The 9,464-nt window shown below is 47.5% G+C and overlaps 1 protein-coding gene across 5 annotated transcripts in view; it reads right to left on the minus strand.

Annotated features, from left to right (window-relative positions):
• SPTBN4 (spectrin beta, non-erythrocytic 4) overlaps window positions 1-9,464 on the minus strand; it is a 118,942-nt gene that overhangs the window by 97,145 nt on the left and 12,333 nt on the right. The window lies entirely within an intron of this gene.

Below are 9,464 nucleotides of genomic sequence, written 5' to 3' on the forward strand. Positions count from 1 at the left end.
ACTACACTTCAACCTGGGTGACAGAGTGAAACCCTGTTTCAAAAAAAAAAAAAAATATATATATATATACACACACACACACACACACACACACACAGGGGTATCATCCTTTATGAAGTTGCCATTAAGATGGTCCAGGATCAATTTCTTTATTTTCTCTCTTTCTTTCTTTCTTTCCTTCCTTCCTTCCTTCCTTCCTTTCTTTCTTTCTCCTTCCTTTCTTCCTTCCTTCCCTCCCTCTCTCTCTTTCTCTCTTTTTCTCTCTCTTTCTCCCTTTCTCCCTCTCTTTCTCTCTTTCTCTTTCTTTCTTTCTTTCTTTTGTTCATTCTTTCATTCTTTCTCAATTTCGTTCCTTCTCTCTTTCTTTCTTTCTATGCCTCACTCTGTCATCCAGGCTCTGGAGAGCAGTGGCATGATCATGGCTCAGTGAAGCCTCAGCCTCCCTGGGCTTAGGTAATCCTCCCACCTCAGCCTCCCCAGTAGCTGGGACTACAGGCGCACGTCACCACACTTGACTAATTTTTGTATTTTTTATAGAGACAGGATCTTGCCATGTTGCCCAGGCTGGTCTCAAACTCCTGGGCTCAAGCAATCCTCCTGCCTCAGCCTCCCAAAGTGCTGGGCTTACAGGTGTGAGCCACTGCACCCAGCCCAGGATCAGTTTCTATTCACTTTCTTTGGGTATCATCAAAATGAAATCACAAAACAGAAAGCATTGTCATGGGGCTGGGCATGGTGCCTCATGTCTGTAATCCCAGCACTTTGGGAGGCCTAGGTGGGCGGATCACTTGAGGTCAGGAGTTTGAGACCAGCTGGCCAACATGGTGAAATCCTCTCTCTACCAAAAAATACAAAAATTAGCCATGCGTGGTGGTGTGTGCCTGTAATGCCAGCTACTCGAGAGGCTGAGACAGGAGAATCACTTGAGCCTGGGAGGTGGAGGCTGCAGTGAGCCGAGATTGCGCCATTGCACTCCAACCTAGGTAACAGCAAGACTCTCTCAAAAAAAAAAAAAATCTCAGAGTGTTGCCCTGACCTGAGATGACGTTGAATGTTGACCATGTTGGTGTGTTTACTGTGTAGGGGTCTTCCGTTTCCCCCTCTGGTGCCACCCTCCACTCCTCTTCCCCGTGCTGTGGTGGGTCCAGGGAGGCTGGCCAGTGTGGACTGTATGAATGGACTCCCCAACGCTCAGAGCCCCTCAGACTTCCAACTGGGTTTGGCCAGCAGGAGATCAGAGGAGTCAACGGCTTTGTTGCTTCCTGCTCCCTCCCTCCCTGCCTGACCTGCACCTGGCAGTGCCTGGTTTCTTTCTCTACATCCCCAGCTCCTGCTGATGACGTCTCTCTCCTCTCTCACTGCTCCCTTCTCTGCACGCTGCGGGTCCCCGCTGCCCTTGTAGGTTCCCTCAATCCTGCCCACCCCTATGTCAATAGTCCCTTCATTAAACTTGCCCCAACTTTACCCCTTTGTGGGATGCCATCTGCTTCCTGCCAGGACCATAACTGACACAGATACCTTTGGGCTTTCAAGACTCCTGGCCAGGTTGGGCGAGGTGACTCACACCTGTAATCTAAACACTTTGGGAGGTCAAGGTGGAAGGATCACTTCAGCCCAGGAGTTTGAGACCAGACTGGGCAATATAGTGAGGCTCCCGTCTCTTAAAAAAAAAAAAAAATTTAATAGCTAGGCATGGTGAGTGTGCACCTGTGGTGCCAGCTGCTCAGAAGGCTGAGGTGGGAGGATCGCTTGAGCCTGGGAGTTCGGGGCTGCAGTGAGCCATGATCGCACCACTGCATTCTAGCCTGGGCAAGAAAAGGAGAACCTGTCTCAAAACAAACAAACAAACTAAAATACTCCAGGCCAAATGACAAGTTTCCTCTGTCTGCTATTGTGCTTATATTGAGTTCTTTTATTTATTTTATTTATTTTATTTTTTTTGAGACAGTCCCACTCTGTCACTCAGGCGGTGGCTCAGAGGCATGATCACGGCTTACTGCAGCCTTGACCTCCTAGGCTCAAGGGACACTCCCAACTCAGCCTCCTGAGGGGACTACAGGCGTGCACCACCACAGCTGGCTATGTTTTTCATTTTTACTTTTTGGAGAGATGGGGGTCTTGTTATGTTGTCCAGGCTGATCTCAAACTCCTGGGCTCAAATGATCCTCCCACCCTTAGCCTCCCAAGTAGCTAGGACTATAGGCAAGTACTATTATGCCCAGCTTTTTACCATTTATACATTCTTCTCCAATAACTTCTTCTCCAATAACAATCACAAGTGAAACACATTTCCTTAGGATAAGACTTTAATTTGGCTGGGTGCACTGGTTCATTATGGTTCTGTAATCTCAGCACGTTGGGAAGCCAAGGTGGAAGGATTGCTTGAGCCCAAGAATTCGAACCCAGGGGAGAACCTGGGTTTTGTCTCTATCTACAAAAATATATAAATTATCCAGGCATGGTGGAGTGCACCTGCAGTTCTGCAGTACCTGTAGTACTGGAGAAGATGAGGTGGGAGGATCACTTGAGGCCACCTAGGAGTTGGAGGTTGCAGTGAGCCGAGATCACACCACTGCACTCCAGCCTGGGTGACAAAGCAAGACCCTGTCTTAAAAATAAATAAATAAACAAATGCACTCAGAGATACATGGATGAGTCTTAAGGCAGAGTTCTGAAAATAATACTAATAATAATGTGGCCGGGCGTGGTGGCTCACAGCCGTAATCCCAGCAATTTGGGAGGCCAAGGCAGATGGATCACCTGAGGTCAGAAGTTCGAGACCAGCCTGGCCAACATGGTGAAACCCCGTCTCTACTGAAAATACAAAAATTAGCCAGGTATGGTGGTGTGCGCCTGTAATCCCAGATACTCCGGAGTCTGAGGCAGGAGAATCGCTTGAACCCGGGAGGTGGAGGTTGCAGTGAGCCGAGATTATGCCGCTGCATGCCAGCCTGGGAGACAGAGCGAGACTCTGTCTCAAAACAAAACAAAACAAAACAAAAAAGCAAAGAATGCAATCTGGAACATGATAAAACCTGTATCAGTTACAGCAATACCTGCATGCAGAAACCCATAGATAAGTGGCTCTCAGATTTATGACAAAGTGACATTGCAGTTCAGGGAAAGGATAAATAAATGGACCTGAGTCAACTGGATATCCATATGGGGGACGAAAACAAACTGACCTGCACTGTACACAATAATATATACAAATAAATTTCATTCCGCTTACAAATCCAAATGTGAAAGGACTAAAATAAGGTTTTAGGCCAGGTGCAGTGGCTCACGCCTGTAATTCCAGCACTTTGCGAGGCTGAGGTGGGAGAATCACTTGAGGTCAGGAGTTTAAGATGAGCCCGGCCAACATGGCAAAACCCTGTCTCTACTAAAAATACAACAATTTAGCCGAGCGTGGTGGCATGTGCCTGTAGTCCCAGCTACTGGGGAGGCTGAGGCAAGAGAATCGCTTGAACCCGGAAGGTGGAGGTTGCAGTGAGCCAAGATCACGCCAGTTCACTCTAGCCGGGGTGACAGAGCGAGACGCCGTCTCAAAAAAAAAAAAAAGAAAAGAAAAATTAGGTTTTCAGAAGAAAACATCAAAGACTATTTCCATAACCTTGGAATAGATAAAGATTTCTTTCTTTTTTTTTTTTTTTGAGATGGAGTCTCGCTTTGTCGCCCAGGCTGGAGTGCAGTGGCGCGATCTCGGCTCACTGCAAGCTCCGCCTCCCGGGTTCAGGCCATTCTCCTGCCTCAGCCTCCGAGTAGCTGGGACTACAGGCGCGCACCACCACGGCCGGCTAATTTTTTGTATTTTTAGTAGAGACAGGGTTTCACCATGTTAGCCAAGATGGCAAAGATTTCTTAAACAAGACACAAATAATGTTAGCCATACAGGAAATGATTGTTAAATAATTATTAAATTATACTACATTCAAATTAAGATATCTTGTTCGTCAGGCTGGGCACTTCTAATCCCAGCACTTTGGGAGGCCGAGGCGGGCTGATTACTTGAAGTCAAGAGTTTCAGACAATTCTGGGCAAGATGGCGAAACCCCGTCTCTACTAAAAATGCAAAAATTAGCCAGGCATGGTGGCCCGTACCTGTAATCCCAGCTACTCAGGGGGCTGAGGTGGGAGGATCTCTTAAGCCTGGGAGGTTAGGTTGAGGGTTGAGGCTGCATTGAGCAGAAACTGAGCCACTGCACTCCAGCCTGGGCAACAGAGTGAGATCCTGTCTCAAAAAAAAAAAGAAAAAAAGAAAAAAAAAAATCTGTTCATCAAAGGCCTTGTTAAGCCAGTGAAAAGATAAGCCACAGAGTGGGTGAAAACACTGACAACACATACGTCTGCTTACGTACTTGCATTCCTCCAAAAGCATCAGAAAGAGGCAGACAAATTAATAAGAAAATGGGCAAAAGACTTGAATGGGGCCGGGTTCGGTGGCTCATGCCTGTAATCCCAGCACTTTGGGAGGTTCGAGACCAGCCTGACCAACATGGTGAAACCCTGTCTCTACTGAAAATACAAAAACTAGCCAGGTGTGGTGGCGCACGCCTGTAATCCCAGCTACTCAGGAGGCTGAGGCAAGAGAAACACTTGAACCCGGGAGGTGGAGGGTGCAGTGAGCCGAGATCATGCCATGGCACTCCAGCCTGGGCGACAGAGCAAGACTCCATCTCAAAAGACCAAAAAAAAAAAAAAAAAGACCTGAATGGGCATCTTGCAAAAGAATATCTGAATGGCCAATAAATGTATGAAAATATGCTTCACCTTCTCCGTTGTTCTTAGTCATCAGGAAAATGCTAAGTAAAACCACAGCAGAATGCACAGCCACCAGAATGGCTAAAATTAAAAAGACTGACCATCAGCCGGGCATGGTGGCTCACGCCTGTAATCTCAGCACTTTGGGAGGCCGAGGCAGGCGGATCACCTGAGGTCAGGAGTTCGAGACCAGCCTGGCCGACATGGCAAAACCCCGTCTCTACTAAACATACAAAGATTAGCTGGGTGTGGTGGTGTGCGGCTGTAATCCCAGCTACATGGGAGGCTGAGACAGGAGAATTGCTTGAACTCAGGAGGCGGAGCTTGCAGTGAGCCAAGATCGTGCCACTGCACTCCAGCCTGGGTGACAGAGTGAGACTCTGTCTCAAAAAAAAAAAAAAAAAAAAAAAAAAAGAAAAAAAAAGACTGACCATCACAAGGGTGGGGTGCACAGCAAATGAATCTCTGGTACACTGCTAGTGGGAATATAAAATGATACAAACTGGCAGTCTCTACTAAAGTTAGATATATACTCACTTGGCCGGGCGCATGGCTCACGCCTGTAATTCAGACACTTTGGGCGGCCAAGGCAGGAGGACTGCTTGAGCCCAGGAGTTGGAGACCAGCCTGAGCAACATAGCGAGACTTCGTCTCAATTAACAACAACAAATACATATACATATAAAATAAAATATGTACCCTTACTCTGTGATTGGACATCTTCACTCTTGGGTGGGTGTAAACCATCAGAAACAAGTGCTTATGCCCACCAAAAATGTGTACTAGAAACTTGAGAACACCACCATTTATTTTATGTATTTATTTATTTAAGACAGAGCCTCACTCTGTCATTCAGGCTAGATCCAGTGGCACTATCTTGGCTCCCTGCAACCTCTGCCTCCTTGGTTCAAGTGCTTCTCCTGCCTCAGCGTCTCGAGTAGCTGGGATTACAGGCATGCACCACCATACCCAGCACATTTTTTTGTATTTTTAGTAGAGATGGGTTCTCACTGTATTGCTCAGGCTGGTCTTGAACTCCTGGCCTCAAGTTATCTGCCCGCCTTGGCCTCCCAAAGTGCTAGGATTACAGGCGTGAGCCACCACATCTGGCCCAACATCGCCATTTATAGTAGCCCCAAACTAGCAGCAATCCAAATGCTCATCAACAGGTGAATCCATAAGCAAACTGTGGTACGTTCACACCATGGCACACTATACAGCAAGGAGAAGGACCAACCCACAAGCACAGGGAGACATGGATGCATCTCCCACAAGCATAATGTTGAGTGAATAAAGCCAGACATAAAACAGCACACAATGCATTATTCTATTTACATAAAGTTAAAACACCAGCGAAATGAAGCTGAGTTGTTAGAAGTTAAGAGAGTATGCCCTTGGACTATAGTGTAGGTAGGTGGCATGAGGATGCTTTTCTGGGTCTGTCATATGTCACATTCTGTTTGTTTGTTTTTTAAAGATGGTATCTCATTCTGTTGCCCAGGCTGGAGGGCAGTGGCACCTTCTTAGGTCACTGCAGCCTGGAACTCCTGGGCTCAAGCAATCTTCCCACCTCAGTCTTTTGGGTAGCTAGGACTACAGGCTCATGCTACCACACCCAGCTAATTTTTTTGTGTGTGTGTGTGTGTGTGTGTGTGACAGAGTCTCCCTCTGTCGCCCAGGCTGGAGCGCAGTGGCTTGATCTCCACTCACTACAAGCTCCGCCTCTCGGGTTCACACCATTCTCTTGCCTCAGCCTCCTGTGTAGCTGGGACTACAGGCGCCCGCCACCACACCCGGCTAATTTTTTGTATTTTTAATAGAGATGGGGTTTCACCATGTTAGCCAGGATGGTCTCGATCTCCTGACCTCGTGATCCACCCACCTCAGCCTCCTAAAGTTCTGGGATTACAGGTGTGAGCCAGCGTGCCTAGACCTGCCCAGATAATTTTTAATTTTTTTTTTTTTTGTAGATATGGGGTCTCTCTATGTTGCCCAGACTGGTCTTGATCTCCTGGCCTCAAGTGATCATCATGCCTTGGTTTCCCAACGCACTTGGATTACAGGCATGAGTCACCACACCCCGTTGTATATTCTGTTTTTTTTTTTTTTTTGAGACGGAGTCTTGCTCTGTTACCCAGGCTGGAGTGCAGTGGCTGGATCTCAGCTCACTGCAAGCTCCGCCTCCCAGGTTCACGCCATTCTCCGGCCTCAGCCTCCCGAGTAGCTGGGACTACAGGCGCCCGCCACCTCGCCCGGCTGGTTTTTTGTATTTCTTAATAGAGACGGGGTTTCACCGTGTTAGCCAGGATGGTCTCGATCTCCTGACCTCGTGATCCGCCCGTCTCGGCCTCCCAAAGTGCTGGGATTACAGGCTTGAGCCACCGCGCCCGGCCTATTCTGTTTTTTAATATGGGCGCTGGTTACAAGAGAGTACTCATTTGTGGAAATACTGGCATGATTTTTCTGCCATTCTGTGTGCATGAACTACTTTAATAATAAAAAGTTAAATATATATATATATGCTTACTTATTAGCAATGCACATTTTGCAAAATTATCCTCATGCAAAGAAAAAGATTCACATTAAAAACTATCCGAATGGGGTCAGAAGCAGTGGCTTCCCAATACTTTGGGAGGTCGAGGTGGGAGAAGTGCTTGGGCCCAGGAGTTCAAGACCAGCCTGGGCAACATAGCAAGACTCCATCTTTATTTAAAAAGCAAAACAAGCCGGGCGCGGTGGCTCAAGCCTATAATCCCAGCACTTTGGGAGGCCGAGACGGGTGAATCACGAGGTCGGGAGATCAAGACCATCCTGGTTAACACAGTGAAACCCCGTCTCTACTAAAAAATACAAAAAACTAGCCAGGCGAGGTGGTGGGCGCCTGTAGTCCCAGCTACTCGGGAGGCTGAGGCAGGAGAATGGCGTAAACCCGGGAGGCAGAGCTTGCAGTGAGCTGAGATCCGGCCACTGCACTCCAGCCTGGGTGACAGAGCGAGACTCCGTCTCAAAAAAAAAAAAAAAAAAAAAAAGCAAAACAAAATAATGTCAGTGGTTGCCTACAGGGAAGAAGAAATTGATTTGAGATTTGGGAATAAAAGAGAATTGGAGAGAAGCCTCACACAGGTCAGTGACAGTAGTGAGCCACAAACTGTGGAGGGTGAGCAGAGAACACACTGAATGTGGGGTCCAAACAATTTTCCTTAATGTTGAAAAAATTGACAGAGACAGGGTCTCACCATGTTGCTCACTCCTGGGCTCAAGTGATGCTCCCATCTCAGCCTCAGTGCTAGGATTACAGGCGACCTGGGAGGTCGAGGCTGCAGTGAGCCGTGATCGCACCACTACACTCCAGGCTGGGTGACAGAGCGAGACTCTGCCTCAAAATAAAAGAGGGAGAAAAACCATGAGAGAGCTGGGCAAAGGGATGCAAAAGAAATGCAGCGTAGTGGTCTACGTCATATTTGCACTTTGAGCGGCCAGGTGGTTTCAGCAGGAGAGCAGCATCATGAAGTTACCATTAAGCTGAATGTTACTGGTTTGGGGTCTCGAGTTCCTCTACAAATGTGTTTTACTTGTAGAGTTATATGTGAACCCTAAGCATGGGAGATTTAAGCAGAGTTGTGCATTTGTGAGCATTTATGAAAATTACACAGGCCGGACGTGGCTCACGCCTATAATCCCAGCACTTTGAGAGGCCAAGGCAGGTGGACCACTTGAGGTCAGGAGTTCAAGACCAGCCTGGCCAACATGGTGAAACCCCATTTCTACTAAAAATGCAAAATATTAGCCGGGCGTGGTGGCGTGCACCTGTAATGCCAGCTACTCAGGAGGCAGAGGAAGGAGAACAGCTTGAACCCAGGAGGTAGAGGTTGTAGTGAGCCAAGATCGTGCCACTGCACTCCAGCCTGGGCAACAGAGCGAGACTCTGTTTCAAAAAAAAGAAAATAAAATACAATTTCTTAAGGTGGGATCTCACTCTGTTACCCAAGCTGGAAGGTTGGAATGCAGTGGTGCCATCATAGATCACTGCCTTCAATTCCTGGGCTCAAGTGATCCTCCTGCCTCAGCCTCCAGAGTGATAGAGGCACATGCCAGTGTGGCCAGTTAATTTTTAAATTTTTGTACATACAGGATCTTTCTTTGTTGCCCAAGTTGGAGAGAATTTTTTTTTTTTTTTTTTTTAATCTCAAAGGGGATTTCTACATTTCCCTGGGCAAGATGCTCTGAGAAGCACAGTTCTAAGATTTGGCGAGTCCTTAATCCTCATCTTACCATATCCCACCTCTGCTTAAAAATCTTTCCATAGCTCCCTGGTACCCCGCAAGGCCCTTTAAGATCTGGCTTCTGCCAGGCTCAGTGGCTTATGCCTGTAATCCCAGCACTTTGGAAGGCTGAGGCGGGTGGGTCACCTGAGGTCAGTAGTTCAAGACCAGCCTAGCCAACATGGTGAAATCCCCATCTCTACTAAAAATACAAAAATTAGCCAGGCAAGGTGACAGGTGCCTGTAATCCCAGCTATTTGGGAGGCTGAGACAGGAGAATCGCTTGAACCCAGGAGGTAGAGGCTGCAGTGAGCCGAGACTGCAGCATTGCACTCCAGCCTGGGTGACAAGAGTGAAACTCCATCTCAAACAAACAAACAAAAAGTCATCTAGTGGGTAGAGGCTAGGGATGCTGCTAAAAATCTTCCAACATATAGG

This window comes from Papio anubis, chromosome 20, assembly GCF_008728515.1.
Source record: "Papio anubis isolate 15944 chromosome 20, Panubis1.0, whole genome shotgun sequence".
Lineage (NCBI taxonomy): Eukaryota > Metazoa > Chordata > Mammalia > Primates > Cercopithecidae > Papio > Papio anubis.